Consider the following 20365-nt stretch of genomic DNA (forward strand, 5'->3'; position numbering starts at 1 on the left):
ATCGTCGAAGTTCGCCGCTGCACCGATGACTCGAATGCTTTCAACTGAGCGATGTGAACTCGTTTTTCGGTAAGATGAACGCCCAGGACTGCACGCCGAGATAATGCCACCGCATACGCGCCGCAGCCGAAGTCGCCCCTACGAGTAAGACCACTACGATCGTCGAAGTTCGCCGCTGCACCGTAGCACCAAATGCTAGCAACTATTGCTTTCACCTCGGCGATGTGAACTCGTTTTTCGGTAAGATGAACGCCCAGGACTGCATGCCGACATAATGCTACAGCATACGCGCCGCTGTCGAAATCGCCCCTACGAGTACGACCCATAACGATCCTTGGAGTTCGCCGCTGCACCGTAGCACCAAATGCTAGCAACTCTTGCGGAGGACGGCTCGACGCGGACGCAGTGCTTCTTGTACGTGGACATGTTCTCGTTCCGCAAATGCGCGCCCGACCGCGACCGCGGCTTACTGTACGCCTGCGTACGCGCGTTTGCTACTCTTAATGCTCAGAGTGCGATTTCGAAAAGCGGTGGAGGTGTTCTAGCACCACCAGTACAAGTGTCAAAGTAGGTGGAGTTCTGCCATCTCAATTCAGTTTTCCAGGTTGGTCACGCGTAACAGGCACGCACCTAACGTTGCTTTTCTATGCGAGCTTTGCTCCCGGAGAGGAGGTTAACGTTCTGTGTAGGCATTTATCACTTTTTCAACTCCCACCTCCTTTCATCGCTCTTCTGGTACACGCACTTCCTCCCTGGTGAGAGTAAAATTACTGTGTAGGAAAATGAATACTGTCGTGCACTACCATGACTGCTACTGTGACACAGTCTTCGCCATGAAGTGAGGGAACAAGTGCAGTTACTTTGAATACAAGGAAGAATTTTATTTCACAACATGAAACTCTTTCAACAGAGTGGTATAGTGCTGGTTTCCAAAAAGTGTGCAATTGCCTTTACAGTAATAATGATATTCTGTCCCTTTGGCCAGATGATGACGACACCTTTATATTACATACAGGAACATCTTCATATTTAAACAAAACATACTTATTAATAAAATCATGTAAAAAAGAAATTTAGAAAATGTCCTTAAAATAACTAGAATAAACAAGCATGTATACTGAAACATTGAGGTACATGAAAAGTCATGGAATTTGTACTACAAATCTGCTACCAATTTGACCATCTACCATATTTACATGATCTGATTAAGGCAGTGGTCCCACGGCTGCCGTCTTTACTCCTGGTGTCTAACATTTTATTTTTTACAGTGCCTAGTAGCTAAAGAGCTGTCGTTTTGCAGGCATTTTTCTGATATCGGTGGGTAAATTACAACCAAGCTTTATTGACATATCTAATTTATGTGATCAGAAAACTAGAAATTTAGAAATCGCTTACCGCTTCCAAGTTCTCCTTTAGTAGCACACTTAGGATTACTATTTTTTTCCATTCATATTGTCACTGCTCTCGGCTTTTGCTGTATAGTTTTTTTTTGCAATTTAAATTTTAACAAAGGCTTAAAAACTTAAACTGTTTTGTTACGTAATGTTTAAATTTTTTAAGCCTATATCGAAATTGCAAAAACGGGCTGTATACATCAAAAGCCTGTAGCCGTGACAATGCGAGTAGAAAAAATGGTAATCCGAATTTTATTATTAAAGGAAAAATCTTGGAAGCGGTAAGCGATTTCTAAATTTCTAATTTTCTGATCACCTAAGTTAGTTATGTCAATAAGGTATTGCTGGAGTTTACCCACCGATGTTAGAAACATACCTGCAAAGCGACAGCTCTGTAGCTATTTCCTAAGTACCCCCAAAAAATAAAATGTTAAAAGCTATCATTAAAGACTGCAGGCGTGGCACCGCCGCCTTAAACAGGAAATGTGTTGTCTTTGCTCTCAACACCTCTGTGGGCGACATGAAAGGTAGCTGGCCCTAGGCAGACAGTGTAGGGCATCCTTGACCCTCAGGAATAGCCGAGATCAGCCCGCGAGTGGTGCATGAACAATGCCTGGCTTGTCTCTGCACTTCTCATGTGTATGGACTATGCATCATATGTAGGCTGTCAATGAAAAACCCTTTTGAAAGCTAAAATCTGTCCTTGCTCACTATACACGTGAGAAGGGCTGTAGGTGCGGGCTATCCACTGACAAATATTTCATGCTGAAATTAGGTCTTTGGAACCATAATCCGGAAAATATTGTATTAATACTAGTACATTGCGTGCAACACTTTGACTTGATAGAGTTCGTGGAGGGAAATTGTGAAATGTAGGTACAGCAATACCTTCCTTGGAAGAGGTAATTTTGTAAGGAATGTGCCATGTACATATTTCACACACATTAATTTCTCTATGTCAGATGATGCAAGACAGTTCCACACCATGGTGACAAACCCGAGCAAGGAATAATTCAGACCGCAAAATAATGAAACGATACATGAGAAATTAAAAAAAAAAAACTTCCATGTTAGATGAGAAATCATGCTCAGCAATCTTAGAGCAGAAGGAGCAATGTAAAAAATGTAAAACACAAGGTCCCAATGTACAGGCACTCATGAAAGGGGGTGGCATAAGATCACAGTCATTAGAGATTACCGGTCATTGGTTTATTAAAATTGATTAAAAATAAAACATTTGACAAACACTCGTGCATAAGTGACACGTCATCTTCCAAACCGGCAGTCAAAAGACCTCTTTAAAATTTGTACAGTGCTTTTAGATTGGTGAAAACACACGTGTATTACTTGCACAAGCCCTGTACAAAGAGAGTTTATGCAAAGTGATTTTGATTAGACTTGATCATTTTCAGAATTATAGTCTGCCGAATGTCGAGGCACTCCAGGGCATGCCGTAAAACAAAATATGGGTGAAGAGGGACGTGCATTATCAATGCGGATGCAAACCCAATCTTGCGCCATGAGGAAGTTCTCATTGTCAATTACACTTTCATCACTGGGTCACTCAGTCAAGTCCAGATGATCTTACCTCCTATTTGACGGAAGCCATTCATCGCCGCGGGACTCTGAATCGGTCGGAGGAATGATGTTTCGCTTATTTTTCAGGCGTGTGACAACAGCAGACCATGTATGACGGTCCCCATTTTCAAAGTGCATGGCATTGCTCTCCAATCACTAACATTGCTCTGCTTTTGGTAGATTAACACCAAAACAAGCTAGAAATGTTATAAAATATGCTTGGGACATTGATAATCAAGAAAACTGACGTTTTGTCCCCCCAAAAAATTGTGGAATGTATTTTCCTCATGACAGAGTCTTATGACGGGTTATCTCATCATCGGCAGTTACGGCCAGAAGTCAGCATGATAAGATATCTCGGCATTGGCAGTTAAGTAGTTAAGCACTCTTGAATCACATTATGAAATCCAGCTCAACCTGGGAGGTTACAGAGGCTTGCAAAAAATAAGAAAAATGCCTACGTCTTGCTTTCAGTTACAGCACAAAGCAAGTTTTACGTTGCAGGGACAGCGAAACCGCCGAAATGTGAGTCTTGTTCCAATACCGTGATGGGATCCTGAAGAATTCATCCCATGTCCACACGGTGACCCTGCAGACAAACGAAGTGCTTACACAATTGCAGCTTGCCAGTCATGTCAGAGCTGAATCAACATTGGTACACCACTGTTTCTAAGGATGGGGCTCAACGAAACCTACCTGATCCCGACGAGGTGGCAGGCACCAAGACCTTTAGTGCAGTCTTGCACTTGGCACATTGTCACGAATGCTCATCTGCAGGGAGTGGGCCCTCTTTCTGGGCCTCTTGGCAGATGGTTGGCCTGATGGGCGTCCAGCCGGCACCCTCTTTGAACCCCTCGTCAGTCCTGGCCGACGTCTGGCAAGGCTTGTGGGCTGTACCCGTATCCGACGTCCCCGACGCTGTCGTACTCCTGCAGCTGCCTTCAACGTAAGCATGAATCCATATGCGTCGTTCCCAATTGTTATACGATCCATCCGGTCACCAAGGGCATCTAAAAGCTCAATGTATGCCGGGTTTTCCTCGTTCATGGCGTGCAGTCGTCGCATGCGGGACTCCAGGCGCCTGTAGACTTCCTCTCGAGCCTGCACAAAACCCATTGAGGACAGCACATTATTATACTTTGTCTAGTATTGTGAATAAAGAAGATGATTTGGAAACAATCTTGCTAACTCATGACCCCCACGTGGTTGTCATCACGGAAACATGGCTTCACAGTGGTATTGGTGATAATGAAGTTATTCCGCCTTGTTACAGAATGATTAGGAAAGACCGAGGGTCAAGGGGCGGCGGCGTGGCTATTATCGCAAAAAGTTCGGTGGACCTGGTACCATTAGATTGCGTTGTCAACAGGGAGGTGTTATGGTGTAAGATTAAAGTTCACGGCAACGTGTTTGTTGTTAGTGCTGTATATAGGCCACCAAACACCGCCGCGTGGTTTTTAGAAGAATTGTACGATTACATGGCGTTGCGCTTCAATGACAAAAATAAAATTATTTTGACTGGAGACTTCAATCATGCTGATATTGATTGGGCAAAGCAAAAACTAGGTAAAAATGAAATCGTGTCCTCCGAGGTTTTGTTAGATATAGCACTCAGTTTTAATCTTCAACAGTTAGTGGACAGGCCGACAAGAGTAACAGATACGAGACAATCAATTCTGGACTTACTTTTTGTTAGCAACATAGTGGAAGCGGATAAAGCACATGTGCTCGACGGAGTGTCAGATCATAAAATGGTGTTTCTTGACTTAGAACTACACACAACAGCTGCCGAGAATGCTTGTCACGAACGTACTGTCAGAGATTTTCAAAATGCTGATGATGTGTCCATCCTCGATTATTTAGTTGAACATTTTGACCATTTTAGTCAGTTAAGTGATGTTACCGAATTATGGAAAACTTTTAAGAGTATTGTTTCCTACTGTACATATCACTTTGTTCCGACAAGGGACGTGAGAGCACGACAACATCACCCATGGGTAACAAGAGAAATTTTGCAAATAAAGCGAAAGATCAAGCGGAAAAGGAAAGCAAAACAAAATTCCTCAGACATTGCAAATTTGGGGCGACAACTGAAGAATCTTATTTCCCAAGCTAGGGAAAATTACTGTGGCAATGTGCTGTCTCGTTTCTTGCTGGAATCTCCGCAAAAATTCTGGCGGTTTTTCTCGTCGAAAAAAGAAGTAATAACAGAAGTGATGGTAAGCGATGAGGTTGTATCATGTCCCATTAGAGTGGCAGAGGAATTTAACATGTATTTTCAGTCAGTCTTTACAGTCTCGAGTGACCCGCCGGTAGACCGCGTCAGCAGCTCTGATGAACCTCGTATGTCAGATTTGGTTGTCTCGGAAAGTGTTATACTTAAATTGCTTTTGAATATTAATGTAAAGAAGGCGTCGGGGCCAGACGACATTTCAAATGCATTTCTGGAAATGTATGCTGAGTGGGTGTCCCGATATCTTTTCATAATATTTCAAGCCTCTCTCCAACAATCCAAATTTCCAGCAGACTGCTGGAAATGTGGTAAAATTATACTCATTCACAAATCCGGAAACAAAATGACAGTCCAAAATTACCGTGCTATATCATTAACGTCGACTTGCTGCAAACTGCTGGAACACATTATTTCAAATCATGTCACTCAGTACTTAGAAGAAAGCAACTTAATATACAAACATCAGCACGGTTTTAGACTGGGTCTATCGACGGTCACACAATTAATTGAATGTGCGCATGAGTTCTCATCTGTTGTAAATGAGCGGGGTCAGGTTGACGTCGTGTTTATGGATATTTCAAAAGCGTTCGACCGCGTGCCTCATAACAAATTAACTGAAAAGCTTCACCTTGTGGGCATAAACAGCAATATAGTGTCGTGGGTCCGGTGTTACCTAACTAACAGAACACAGTGTCTACTGCAATGATGCATGCTCTACCCGCCTTGCAGTGTATTCAGGTGTGCCACAAGGGTCGGTACAGGTCCACTTTTGTAAAGCTATTTGCGGATGACTGCATGTTGTTTTCAAAAGTGCGTACCAGTCGAACACCAAGACTTGCTTAATGCCTCTCTAGAAAAACTTTACTTGTGGTGTGAAAGGTGGGGTATGGTAATTAACTTTGATAAAACTGTATCCTGCAGCATTACAAACAAACGAAACATTTTAGAGTATTCCTATAACATAGGTGGCGTGCAACTGCGAAAGGTGGACGAATTTAAATATTTAGGGTGTTATTTTTAGTTGCGATGGAACAGTCATGTAGATTACGTTTGTTCAAAAGCCTACAAAAAGTTATTATTCCTCAGAAGACAACTTAGGCATGCCAATAGTGATGTTCGACAACTTGCGTACATGTGTTATGTTCGCCCATTGTTAGAATATGCAAGCACTGTATGGGACCCGTAAAGAAAATGCAACGAATCACAAATTGAAAGAATACAAAATCTGGCTCTTCGATTTATCTTCTCCAGATATAAACATACAAAATCGGTTTCTTCAATGAGACAAGAGGCGCAGCTTGACTCGCTGGCAAAGCGAAGGAAAATATCAAGGTTAAAAGAACTTTTTTCCATAATAACTGGAATGACAAAGCTAGATCCATAATAACTGGAATGACAAGCTTTACTTGTGGCCTTCAACGTCTCGTTCCCAAAGAACTAGCAACGTCAGGGCGATTGCTCAGTATCAATACAAAAATGATGTATTTAAGTATTCTTTCTTTTGTAGGACAATAGTAGAGTGGAACGCTCTGCCAAACGAAGTCTTCAGCTGCTGTAATCTCAAGTCATTTGAATTATCATTGCGCAAATTTTTAACTGGATAATGTGTGTGTGCGGAATACATCTTCAGATGTGCAGGGTGTGACCGCACGCATGCATGTGCATAAGTACTCATTTGAGTGTGAATGCATTTTGCTTGGCTTGTACAACTTATTTTTCTCTCCTGTGTTGACCGTAAGGTTCACAGTAATGTAAATAAATAAACTGTGAGAAATTACAATTTTGCTTGTTTCAACAGATCTGCCCGTGCTGAAACACTGAGAGCCTGGCCACTAGAGCAGAAGCACATGTGTGCCAAGTAGTCAAAGGCTGACATATATGGAGTACCTTGCAGCCAAGAAAATGACCCTTCCCCTGTGCCCTTTTCTCCATTCCTTTTTGCCCAAAAGGAGCGGGTCTGGAAGGTAACTTACACCACAAGGAGGAAGACTATCCTTCTCTTTCGGGTGGAAAGGAGAAATTAAGGCGCAGTTTTCTCCTCTCTGCTTATTCGTTGGCCTTTAAATAAACAATTTTCTCCCCACATCACTGCTAAGTCGAACCAGAGAACCTTCGTAGTTTTCACAGCTAAAGGTGGGCCAATAACCTTGTAGGAACAAATGGTGGTGCACTTGTTAATTTCCATTTGGTACAGTCTCTCAGGTAAAAAGCATGCATCACAGATGAGTGTGCAGCTTGTATTTGCTAGGAAATATGCAGCACTTTAAATTCTAGTTGCTGCACTAGAGCCTCTCACGGTATGACTTGTAAAAGGAGCTTGTGTTATACAAGTTTATCGTGCCCCCTTCGCTGGGGAAAACGAGCTGGAATAGACACGAACATCAAAGAGTGCACATACCTGAGCACGCTGAGCTTGGTCAGGGTCTTGCGCTGCAATTGGTGCCAGGGCCGATGTGGAGGGTTGAGGAGCTTCTGGCTGGTCATTGGCTTCTAGCAGGTCAGTGGCTTCTGCATTGTCTGGGCCTTTGGGAGCTTCGGGGGTGCACCTGGGACTCTCTTCTTCACCTTGGTACTGCTGCTCTCCACGAAAGGGCATACAAAATTCCCAGGGTGGGCACTTGTCACCCAAGGCCAGCTTGCCCAATCGATGCCGGTCCTCCGTAGTCAAAGGGGGTGCATTGGGGAACCAACCACCAAAGGTTTCGTGCACCAGAGCTTGCTGTTTACAGAAAGCCCCTTGTTTCCCGACTGGGCAGCTGCACGCTCCGAAGTCTGCGGCCACCTCGTAGACCCCGTCATGGCGTGTGGCGCTGGGCACTGCATAGAGCTTGTCGCCCAGAGGTTGGATGCTCTCAGCTGCACCTTGTGGCATCTTGGAGAGCAGCCGCTTCTATACCACCTGGTGACTTGCGACACAGCTGTGGCCGTGGAGGAGGATGCGACTCTCGAAGTACTTCTCCCACACCATGGCCACCGCATCCACCAGTGCCACAGCATCGAATGCCTCTGCCCTGCTGAGAACTATGTCCTTCAGGACACCGATGGTGGCCTCTGAGAAGTTGTTGGTATTGTGCCCCCGCGTGGTGGTGTTGGCACGGTAGAGCAACACCCACTCCTCCTGTCTTCCAAGGAAGGCCTCCACCCGTGCCACGAAGGCCTGGTGTGGCTGGCGCCTCAGCTGGGCTGTCGCTGCTTCCAGCTTCTCCTGTGTGTCAGCATACATGACCTGCAGTTGGCCATTACCGTTGAGGTTACTTCGGTTAGAAATCTGACAAACATTTGTCAGCTTTACATGCACACTTTTGCTTGACTGATTTCCACAAGACCATTAACCTGCAGAGGTGTGTCGCCCTACTCTAAATAACTGGGCTGCACTTTTGCTGCACATTAGTGCAAGTTTCATACTGCGGAACATTGCACAAGCGCCTCTGTCACAATGGCAACTGCATAGTAAAAGACTTGCCTCCTGGAAGGCTGACATCAGGCAGCGCCTCTGGTCCTTGTGCACACCGTTGTGGGCAGCTGTGAGCCAGCGCCACTCCGCCTGCGCCACATGAAAATGGCATACGAGATGCCTTGCCGTGGGCCAGGTCTCCTGCAGAGCAGCCTTCTCCGCACTCGAATTGTCCGTCATGAAGACCTCGGGTGCCTGGCAAAAGATGATATGCGTCCCACAATCGGAGAGAGACAAAGAAGTGAACCGTCATGCTTTGTAAATGCTTTAGTCCCTACATGTAGCACATCCCTTCTCTGTAGCTATATAAACTGTTCTACAGTTGCTTGTGAAAACCGGCTGATAGCATTAATTTATGTTCAACACAACAATTTACAGAAACTGATAAACAATTGTTTTTTTAAATAAACAACTGTATACACTGAAACATTCCGTTCCATTCTTTTCACCTCGGATTAAGGTCAGCTGCTCACACTGCCGGCAATTGTGCCTTCACTGAGTGCAATTGAAAAGAACTGGCAAGACTGATGTATCTCAGTGAAGCGCACGTACACATCGCGACACTGTTAGCGCGAACAGTCGACAGGCGTCAGATTCGTACCGGTGGCGCCACCTAGCGGCCTCTGATGGCGAACCTCGCGCATGCGCAGAAACGTCATAGGGTTCGAGAGTATAACGACCTACTCCAAAACAATGTTCAGACCGGCTCATTTGACGAACTCGAGTTTGTTTTTCTCACGATTTTGTATTTTTATAGCGGCGCGCCATCTGCATTCTAATAGACTGTCTCGTCTGCTTTCACGTTCTTCGTCCGCGCGCCCACCACGTCTGCGTTGTCGGTGTTTCCGTTCTGTGCGTCCTTACCAACGTCTGCTTCGGGCTCCGCCGCACTACTCCGAGGTGAATTTCGTCGAGGTGCCAGCGTCGGCTAGCGGGCGTAGGGGTTCTTTTGGCGTCCGCATCGGCATTTTCGGCTTGTCGGCGCAGTTTCTTGACGTCGCGTCTCTCCGAAGGGAATGTCGTCGAAGTGCTCGCGTCGGCCAGCGGTCGTACGGGGTTTTTTGGCGTCCGCATCGGGCCTGATCGGTTTATCGGCGCAGTTTCTTGACGTCGCGTCTCTCCGAAGGGAATGTCGTCGAAGTGCTCGCGTCGGCCAGCGGTCGTAGGGGGCTTTTTGGCGTCCTGTTCGGCGTTTTCGGTTTGTCGGCGCAGTTTCTTGACGTCGCGTCTCTCCGAAGGGAATGTCGTCGAAGTGCTCGCGTCGGCCAGCGGTCGTACGGGGCTTTTTGGCGTCCGCATCGGCATTTTCGGTTTGTCGGCGCAGTTCCTTGACGTCGCGTCTCTCCGAAGGGAATGTAGTCGAAGTGCTCGCGTCGGCCAGCGGTCGTAAGGGACTTTTTGGCGTCCGCATCGGAGTTTTCGGCTTGGTGGCGCAGTTTCTTGACGTCGCGTCTCTCCGAAGGGAATGTCGTCGAAGTGCTCGCGTCGGCCAGCGGTCGTGGGGACCTTCTGGCGTCCGCATCGGCGTTTTCGGTTTGTCGGCGCGGTTTCTTGACGTCGCGTCTCTCCGAAGGGAATGTCGTCGAAGTGCTCGCGTCGGCCAGCGGTCGTAGGGGGCTTTTTGGCGTCCTGTTCGGCGTTTTCGGCTTCTCGGCGCGGTTTCTTCACGTCGCGTCTCTCCGAAGAGAAGGTCGTCCCAGTGCTCGCGTCGGCCAGCGGTCGTAGGCGGCTTTCTGGCGTCCTGTTCGGCGTGTTCGGTTTATCGGCGGAGTTTCTTGACGTCGCGTCTCTCCGAAGAGAATGTCGTCGCAGTGCTCGCGTCGGCCAGCGGTCGTAGGGGACTTTTTGGCGTCCGCATCGGCGTTTTCGGTTTGTCGGCGCAGTTTCTTGACGTCGCGTCTCTCCGAAGGGAATGTCGTCGAAGTACTCGCGTCGGCCAGCGGTCCGCATCGGCGTTTTCGGCTTGTCGGCGCAGTTTCTTGACGTCGCGTCTCTCCGAAGGGAATGTCGTCGAAGTGCTCGCGTCGGCCAGCAGTCGTAGGGGACTTTTTGGCGTCCGCATCGGCGTTTTCGGTTTGTCGGCGCAGTTTCTTGACGTCGCGTCTCTCCGAAGGGAATGTCGTCGAAGTGCTCGCGTCGGCCAGCGGTCGTACGGGGCTTTTTGGCGTCCACATCGGCATTTTCGGTTTGTCGGCACAGTTCCTTGACGTCGCGTCTCTCCGAAGGGAATGTCGTCGAAGTGCTCGCGTCGGCCAGCGGTCGTAAGGGACTTTTTGGCGTCCGCATCGGAGTTTTCGGCTTGGTGGCGCAGTTTCTTGACGTCGCGTCTCTCCGAAGGGAATGTCGTCGAAATGCTCGCGTCGGCCAGTGGTCGTAGGGGGCTTTTTGGCGTTCTGTTCGGCGTTTTCGGCTTCTCGGCGCGGTTTCTTCACGTCGCGTCTCTCTGAGGGGAATGTCGTCGAAATGCTCACGACGGCTAGCGGTCGAAGCGGCCCTTTGGCGTCCGCTTCGGCGTTTTCGGCTCGTCGGTGCTATGTTTGTTTACGTCGCGCCTCTCCAAGTGGAATGCCATCGAAGTGCTCGCGACGGCTAGAGGTCAAAGCGGTCTTCGTCACGTGTGCTTCGGCGTTTTCGGCTCGTTGGTATGTTTCTTGACGTCGCTTCCCTCCGAGGGGAATGTCGTCGAAGTGCTCGCATCGCCTAGCGGTCGAAGTGGTCTTCGTGAAGTCCCCTTCGGCGTCTACGGGTTGCTGGCGCTGCATATCTTGACGTCTTTTCCTCCGCGGCGAATGTCGTCAACGTGCTCGTGCTGTCTTTGTTCCCCGCCATTGTGTTTGAATTCGGCTGTCAGCTTTGTCCCTCCAGACAATACATGTGAAATGTAAGAACTCAAAGAAATTGCGAGACAGGTTTAGAACTGCTCGTCAAATTTATTCAATAAAAGTGAAAAATAAAATGCACGGGTAGATCGTCACCTGGTTCCTTTATGTAATAAACATACACGTGAAACTGCATGTTTCGCTCACGCTGTAGTTATTAGCGTGATTAAATACACTAGATACAAAGAGGATCCCGTATAAGCGCATAGTGCGTGGCTAAATACAAATACATAACTGTTTCAACTCCTGTGCTCTTTATTTTGATCGAACTCAGAAGTTGCGTGCACCGTCGTGGAAGCTACAAATGTCCTAAAGCGATAAGGAGGGCGTCCCCTATATTAAAAAAAAAAAAAAGCGCACAGACACTTTTTGCGTTATTTTTCGTGTTGACGTTGCATTATCTACATTCGATGATCGCACAAATTAACTTTAGGTGTATGTCAGCGCCGTTGTTCGTCTACCTTCTCGTTATTGTCCGTGTCTTTGAGCAGTTTTTAAGTTTTTAACCATGAAATACCAATTGTCCCAGACGTCAAGGTTAGTCAACTTCAGTTTTCGAGATTGTGTTCCTCCGCGCGTTGTCGTCTGCTTGCGTATTTGGTTATTGTATTACATTTTGTCTACTTCTCGACTACGCTGGCACTGTACCCAGTTTCATAAATAGTGTGCACCGCAGGCGAAGGCTAGAGTGTGTAAACAGGCTACCTCTTACACAGCAAGAAAAAGTTCCAATAGAAAAAAAAAAGCCGTTTGTGTTGATATGCTACAACAGTACACATCTCATATTTCTGTACTTTTCCGATCGATTTCCCCTGAAAGGACATTTATTGGATTAATTTATACTGTAGGCGTTTCTGCTGGATTCTATGGTCTCGCTAGGCTCGAACAGCTAAAGCCAGGCCGAGCCGCTCTCAAAAACAGCGCAGCAGCGTCCTCGCGACTGCGAGTTCTAGTACAGTACGACATTACATTTCTACCAGAGGTGATTTCCACAAACTATAATGAACACACATTAAGGCGGGCAGTGATCACCGGCAACTTAGTGCTTGCGATAGGCAAAAGCTTCTCGATGAGAGTAGATGATCGACCGCTCGGGCGGAAACGATGTGAACGGACATGACGGGAGATCGTCGTGGCAGCCGATTGAGAGGGAGTGAAAAATGTTATTTTCGACAAAACGTTTTTTTCTTGAGTCAAGACACTCCGCATATACAATAAATGCAGAAACTATGCTTTTGTGGCGCTCGTTTGCCTTTTGTGTTGCGCCGGAAAGACGCCATTCTAAGACTAGCCTTTTTTTTTTCCCCAAGCTTATAATTTCTAGTTATTTTTCCCCCACTTCAAAAATTTGTTTTCCTCTTTTCTGTAAGTAAAGAGCGTATCCTCTTTACTTGCCATTCTTCCTTGGACTCACCCTCACAATCCGACGATGGCTACCGCGACATCACCAGTGCCGTGCACCTCCAAACCATCGTATTATCCTCAAAAGGCGAAACAAATTTCTATACATGTGTTAGGAGCTTTGATGAAGGAGTCGGAAAAATCTGGGGCACGAGGAGCGTCATTCAAAATACGGTAGAGCTAACAGGTGTGCATAGACCAGGGGCGGATCCAAGGGGGGGGGGGGGGGGCGACAGGGGCGGCTGCCCCCCCCCCCCTCCCCCCTTCTCGGAGGACAATTTGACATGGGTGAACGTCCCGGTGCATAAGAAAGAATGGGAGAATAGTATCCTTACAAATTGTCCGTCCCCCCCCCCCCCCTTAAAAGACACATGCAAAGGAAAAAAACATTTTTTTTAGACAGCTTAGATGGAAAAAGGATGTCATAAAACGATTTTACAACGAAGAAAAAAAATTTTTAGAGCTATATTTACGGCGCTATACGAATTTGTATTTGGCGCTCGCGGGAGCCGCCGCTGGTCACGTGGTAGGCCCGCGCGCCGCCGCGCTGCATCGCCGCCGCACGCTGAGCGTTGTGCGAACGCCGCTTCAACGCGTTTCTCCACGCCGCCGGCGCCGCCGCCGCACAAGTTCGTCTGCTTCGGGGCGCCGCCGCCGTCGTCTGGCCGGCGCACAGGTCTATCACGTCTGCTTGCGCTTTTTCAGGAGTTTCCTTTGGGCTCTAAAAGTTACTTATTCGTCTTAGTTTTTTGTTATACTTCAAACAAAGATGAATAAGTTACTTTTAGAGGCCATAGGAAGCTTCCGAAAGAACGCAAGCACCACGTGATAAATAAAGACCAGTCACGTGATAAATACGGACCACTTTTCCGTGGTGCCCGCAGGCGCCAACTACAAATTCGTTTTGCGCCGTAAATATAGCTCTAAAAATTTTTTTTTCTTCGTTGTAAAATCGTTTTATGGCGTCCTTTTTCCATCTAAGCCGCTTAAAAAAAAAATGTTTTTTTCCTTTGCATGTGTCCTTTATAACGGAGTTCTGGATCCGCTTCTGCGTAGACGCTGCAATTCCAAGACTGTATGTGCGGGTTGCGCAAGCAGACGACAACGCGCGGAGGAAAACAATCTCGAAAACTGAAGTTGACTAACCTTGACGTCTGGGACAATTGGTATTTCATGGTTAAGAACTTAAAAACTGCTCAAAGACACAGACAATCATCGAGAAGGTAGACGAACAACGGCGCTGACATACACCTAAAGTTAATTTGTGCGATCATCGAATGTAGATAATGCAACGTCAACACGAAAAATAACGCTAAAAGTGTCTGTGCGATGTTTTTTAACTTTTTTTTTTTTTAATATAGGGGACGCCCTCCTTATCGCTTTAGGACATTTGTAGCTTCCACGACGGTGCACGCAACTTCTGAGTTCGGTCAAAATAAAGAGCACGGGAGTTGAAACAGTTATGTATTTGTATTTAGCCACGCACTATGCGCTTATACGGGATCCGCTTTGTATCTAGTGTATTTAATGACGCTGTTAAGTACAGCGTGAGCGAAACATGCAGTTTCACGTGTATGTTTATTACATAAAGGAACCAGGTGACGATCTACCCGTGCATTTTATTTTTCACTTTTATTGAATAAATTTGACGAGCAATTTCTTTGAGTTCTTACATTTCACATGTATTGTCTGGAGGGACAAAGCTGACAGCCGAATTCAAACACAATGGCGGGTAACAAAGACAGCACGAGCACGTTGACGACATTCGCCGCGGAGGAAAAGACGTCAAGATATGCAGCGCCAGCAACCCGAAGACGCCGAAGGGGACTTCACGAAGACCACTTCGACCGCTAGGCGATGCGAGCACTTCGACGACATTCCCCTCGGAGGGAAGCGACGTCAAGAAACATACCAACGAGCCGAAAACGCCGAAGCACACGGGACGAAGACCGCTTTGACCTCTAGCCGTCGCGAGCACTTGGATGGCATTCCACTTGGAGAGGCGCGACGTAAACAAACATAGCACCGACGAGCCGAAAACGCCGAAGCGGACGCCAAAGGGCCGCTGCGACCGCTAGCCGTCGTGAGCACTTCGACGACATTCCCCTCAGAGAGACGCGACGTGAAGAAACCGCGCCGAAAAGCCGAAAACGCCGAACAGGACGCCAAAAAGCCCCCTACGACCGCTGGCCGACGCGAGCACTTCGACGACATTCCCTTCGGATAGACGCGACGTCAAGAAACTGCGCCACCAAGCCGAAAACTCCGATGAGGACGCCAAAAAGTCGCTTACGACCGCTGGCCGACGCGAGCACTTCGACGACATTCCCTTCGGAGACACGCGACGTCAAGGAACTGCGCCGACAAACCGAAAATGCCGATGCGGACGCCAAAAAGCCCCGTACGACCGCTGGCCGACGCGAGCACTTGTAGCCAAGGGGACGTCCTTGCGCAGGTACGGGTCGTTCTGTTTTGAGTCCTTGCTCAACTTTTTTATCTTTACGTCGAGTCTGGCCATGCACACAGCGTTGCGGCGCTCGGACACCTTGTTGCGAGGGTGGTGCTGGCAGCGCCAGACCTTGTGGAAGACCATTCTGAAAATACCACAAATGCAGCAAAATAAGAAGGAGCACCCTATGCACATAGGGTAGCGTTAATTCTAGAGGAGGAAAGCTGCTTTAAAGTGGAGAGGTTCATTTGGCTCACTCGAATAGCTCACAGATTTGGCTCGCACATGGGAGGAGTGTTTTTTTCGAATGGTGTCCGCGGGCGCTCTTCAGGCGTAAAATTGATTGTATAAATAGGCCAATGATTAGATAACAGTGAAACTTCTCAAGGTCTCTTTAGGAGGTGCATTTATCATACTCAAATTTCATGAGTAGGTTCCCGAATTAAAATCCAGGAAAAGAAAAACGCTATTTCTCTATGGCATGGGAAAGTGCCGAGAGCCTACACTAATGAAATTTGGGTATGGTAAGTACACCACTTAAATACACATTGGCAGGGGTTTATCCAGAATTTTCAACATGTGGGGGGGGAAGGGGGGGGGTCACAAGTTTTTGGGTGGCTGTAGGGGGTGTGGGGGGAGGGAGGTGTAGCCTTGTCTGTGCTTTGCACAAAAAATTCTGGGGGGGGGGGGGGGGGTCGGGCTCAACCTCGGGGTGTGTTGGGGGGGGGGGGGGGGGTGTACAAAGCTCTGCGACATTGGAAAGTTTCTCCGCTTTCCATTCATTGGCTATGCGCTCCATTTCACGACTATTGACAACTGATTACACGAAGTTTGATGGTGTGAAACAAATGCCATTTCATTTTCACCCTGACTACGCAGGTTCAAACAAATCCGCAGCATGCTCTATTTTTTCTCGACCTGCACGTCTGCCTCTCCGTGACGTCACGGCACCCGGGCTGCGCGGGAAATTTCGAATGTGTTTTCCATTCGCTGTTTTCTCAATAACTGTTCTGAATTTAGAAAACCTAAATAGCATGCCGAGACGGCCAAAGACTCAGGATATATAGTTAATTGAGAGCCGCATTCCAATTATCATCGATGCGATCCTCAATTGCGGAAAGCATGAATGACATGAACGTACCGTTGTCCCTCCTTCTGGACCTTTTGGACGATTCAAGAAGTGTTTGTTTGGAGACTGTAGGCCTCCAGACATTCGTCGACGGCCGCTTCGTTGTTCAGGTTCGCGCGAAACACTGATTCCTTTTCCGTCGACGGGAGGTCGTCCTTCACTACCTCCAGCCGCTGGAACGGCGAAGGAGGCTCGTCCATCGTTAAAAAATTCAGCGGTTCAGTAGCAGTGATACACAGAAGACAAGTTGCACTTTCGTTTCGCGCATGAAAGCACGACGCTCACCACCCTGGGGAACGAAAAAACAGTGATGCAAAGCATATTCAACTCGTGCACGAGTGCGCAGCGGTCAGGATACTGGAGAAGAAAAGTAACGGTGATTCAACCAGCTTACAAATGTCTCGCAGAACACGTCGCCGATGGTTCATTCAGTGACATACAACACGTGTATCCGCACCACCGTGACCCGCACCTTGGTGAACTCCACGCTGGCAAGCTCAAGTGAAATCGTGGACGAAAGCGCGGCGATTCAAACAAGAGCACGATGATTCAACCAACACACCAGTGGCTTCGATGTCGAGCTTGAAACAACGGGTTGCAACAGGGGAAAAAAAGGGTTGAAAGGTGAAAAGGATCAAGGAAAAGAAAGGGAGAGGGTAGGCGTGGTAGGCTAATCCCCACGCTGATTGACATCCGGCTTTTCTGACGCCGCTCTTGGTTTCGGTTTCGTTTCCTACACCACTAACATTCGTTGAGTCGGTTGGATGGGTGGGAAGTAAGAAAACTTTGAAGCCTAATAATTAACGTTCTTATATTGTCACAGAAATGCTCAAAATAATTCGTAATCAGTGGTAGCGATTTCCCTATAACTTTTTTTTAAATTTTCTGTTCGAGTTATTGTCTTATCGCCGCGTCAGCCGCGTGATGGCGCGGCCGACGCGGCGCGGCGGCGCCCTGAATGGCGGATGGCGGCAAATGGCGGAGGCAGATGCAGTGCAGATGGCAGGAGAAGTTTGGAGTTTCGAAGTTCGCTGCTGCCGAGGTTCAACACGTTGGAAATATCGGTATGGTCTATGACAGCCGATTTTCTACGTTAATGAACAGCGACTGTTCATTAACGTCGCTGTTCAATCTGCCTTTATGTTTGTCCTTATTGATCGGCGTAGTCGCGTCAGTGTGACACGAACATGTTTGGTCAGATCAATACAAATCGGGATTGAACACCTCTTGTTCGGTTCGATAGAACATTTTTTTGCATCGTAACAGTGTGAGATGCCGTGTGTCGTGCCAAAAACGACATGCTTCCCTGACTAACAGGTAGACGCTATATTTTGTAAACGTCCGAGCTTGTTGCTCACGGCCGCGCCCCGGCTGCACTCTCACAGTCACAAGCAAATGGCAAAGACGTAGTTTTTGTTTGAATACATCTTCGGAGTATGAGGTGTATTCACCTACGTGTTTTCGTTCGCCAGTTTGTTGTGATGAGTTCTATGGCTTGTGCCGAAGGCGATCATTCTAAGAATTAATTTCATGCCCTCAGATGCGTAGTGCGCAGAAGCTTCCAGATCTCATTACGCCGACTTCTTTTAACAAAATGACAGACTTAAGTTTTATGAAAACACCCTATAGACACTTGTAGCGCAATCAGGCTCTTTCCCCTCCCGCAGCTACGATGAATTGATATCTGGTGTGGTGCAGTTCCTGTGAAGAATTAACGTTACCCTATGTGCATAACGTTAATGACGCCACGATATTCAGTCGACTGTTTCTCGTCGTTATTTGTTGGCGCATCCGCGTCAACACCTCTAATACGCCTGTGTTGACCGATTAATTGAATAATCTGTGTGAACCCTGTGGCATGACTACATTTGCACGTACCCTTTTTGGGAACACTCAGTACACTTTGTGATATGTAAAGTGAGTTGCGAGGGGTGGTCCACTGTGTGGCACCATGGGCACCAGTGTTGCGGAATGGGCACCCCCATTCCACTCCCATTCCATTCCGGGGAATTAGAGTTTTCGTTAATTCCATTCCTTTCAACTCCTAGGAATGGGGACACTGGGCCCATTCCCACTCCTGGAATGGCTGAATCGTTCCATTCCATTCCTCTAATTCCTAAACGTTAAAAGTGTCACTTGACAGCTGCATTATGTTGCAAGGTTGGGCAGAAATATTCAAAAATGTATTCGGAAATACAAATACTGGGATAGATGAAAATAGTTGCTAAGATACTGATACACAAGTCTCAAATATATCTGTAAAAATTATCGCGATACGTGTCGGAAATACATTCTAAAAAGAGGCAAAAATTCTTTGGAAATACAAATACAAGATTACATTTTAGGGAGGGCAGAAATATATCTACTGATAATGCAATACATTTTCTCAAATTTCCTTGAGACGCCAACTGAGATTATTTTTTTTTTTTGGTCCCAAAATTACTTTCCCGCAGGCTTGGCACTTCGCCTTGAAGGTAGTGGTTCCGGACGAAGAGTCCTCAATGGGTTTAAAAAAACGTTCCATAAAGGACTGACTGCGGTCCCTTCCCTGGCATCCTGTCTGTCTGACCAGTGATGCGAAAAGACCTGTAAATAAATTCCTTCAAAACATCACCACTTCCCTGTCCAATAAGGGCGCCCCTGTCAGCACTGATCACATGACGTCACGTTGGGATGAACTAGTATTCTTGAATCTGTATGTGTTGCCTTGAACATGAAACTTTATCCACGCTGCTGTATGAAAGGACAATACGTGCTTTCGTTGTAGGCGACCTCGTTGAAGACCATGCAGGCAGTTGAATTTGGAATTTTCGAGAAAAGTGGACCACCTGAAGCATCCTGAAGCACATGTCTTATCTTGTGTTACGGTTGAAAAATCGATACGCTGGCGTTCCTGTTGTGACGGTTTTTCCTGCCGACTCTCCGCCTCCAACGCATGAATGGCAGTCTTCAAGTTTCGCCTAGCATCATTCAAACAGAGACCTCGTGGATTGCGACCTGAGATGGCCGGCACAGGTGCAGCGTGCCCGAGACGAGTCGCAGGAGTACGAAGTCAGGGTCGGAACAGCGAGGCCACGTCTGGCCTCCTTCCTGGGTATCGGATCACCAGAGCAGCGGGTCACGTTCACGTCGGCTGATGACATACCCTTGAGCCGTGCAATATCACAGGCGCAGACGCATTCGGATATGTATTGAATTTCACTGGCGAAAGTCGCCACCACCCCCCCCCCCCCCCTCTGTTCTTTGCTTTGACGCTTGTTTTTTGTATTGCATTTTGTTTTGCGTATAAGTCTGCAAGGGCCTTACGCGGATTCGCAGTATCCCGCTCATCTGATTTCTGAACAACTGACTCCCTGACTGGCTCGGTATAGCTGCACGTAAAAAATAAATAAATAAATAAATAAAATATAAAGAACCTGGCCCATTCAATTCCCATTCCATTCCGGGCAAAAGGCATTCAATTCAGTTCCCATTCCATTCCCCTCAACGTTGCCGCCATTCCATTCCCATTCCATTCCGGGGTCGCGAAAATGCGGAATGATTCCGGAATCATTCCAACTCCGGAGTGGCAACTCCGCAACACTGATGGGCACTAACCTGTTTAGAAATACGAAGTCCGGATTTAGGCCCCCAACCTTCGGCTTTATGCGTTGTCCGCCACGCGACTTAAGATTTTGATGCTAAAGTCGAGCTAGTGCAAGCTAGCACGAGACCCTCAATGATCAGGTTCGCATTCAGAATGCTTTGCGCCGTTTGCTCATCTGGATCCACGAGTAGTGAAGCTACCCTTCGACGGAACACAGATTTATCAAATGTGCTTTGCATAAGTACACGTATGTGGCTATTTC

General features: G+C 47.3%; 1 pseudogene; it reads right to left on the reverse strand.

Annotated features, from left to right (window-relative positions):
- Positions 1 to 3497: 3497 nt before the first annotated feature.
- On the reverse strand, positions 3498 to 8839 carry LOC120841962 (annotated as a pseudogene).
- Between the last annotated feature and the right edge of the window lie 11526 nt (positions 8840 to 20365).

The sequence above is a fragment of the Ixodes scapularis genome, unplaced genomic scaffold, assembly GCF_016920785.2.
Source record: "Ixodes scapularis isolate PalLabHiFi unplaced genomic scaffold, ASM1692078v2 PGA_scaffold1__304_contigs__length_218370807, whole genome shotgun sequence".
In the NCBI taxonomy this organism is placed as follows: Eukaryota; Metazoa; Arthropoda; class Arachnida; order Ixodida; family Ixodidae; genus Ixodes; species Ixodes scapularis.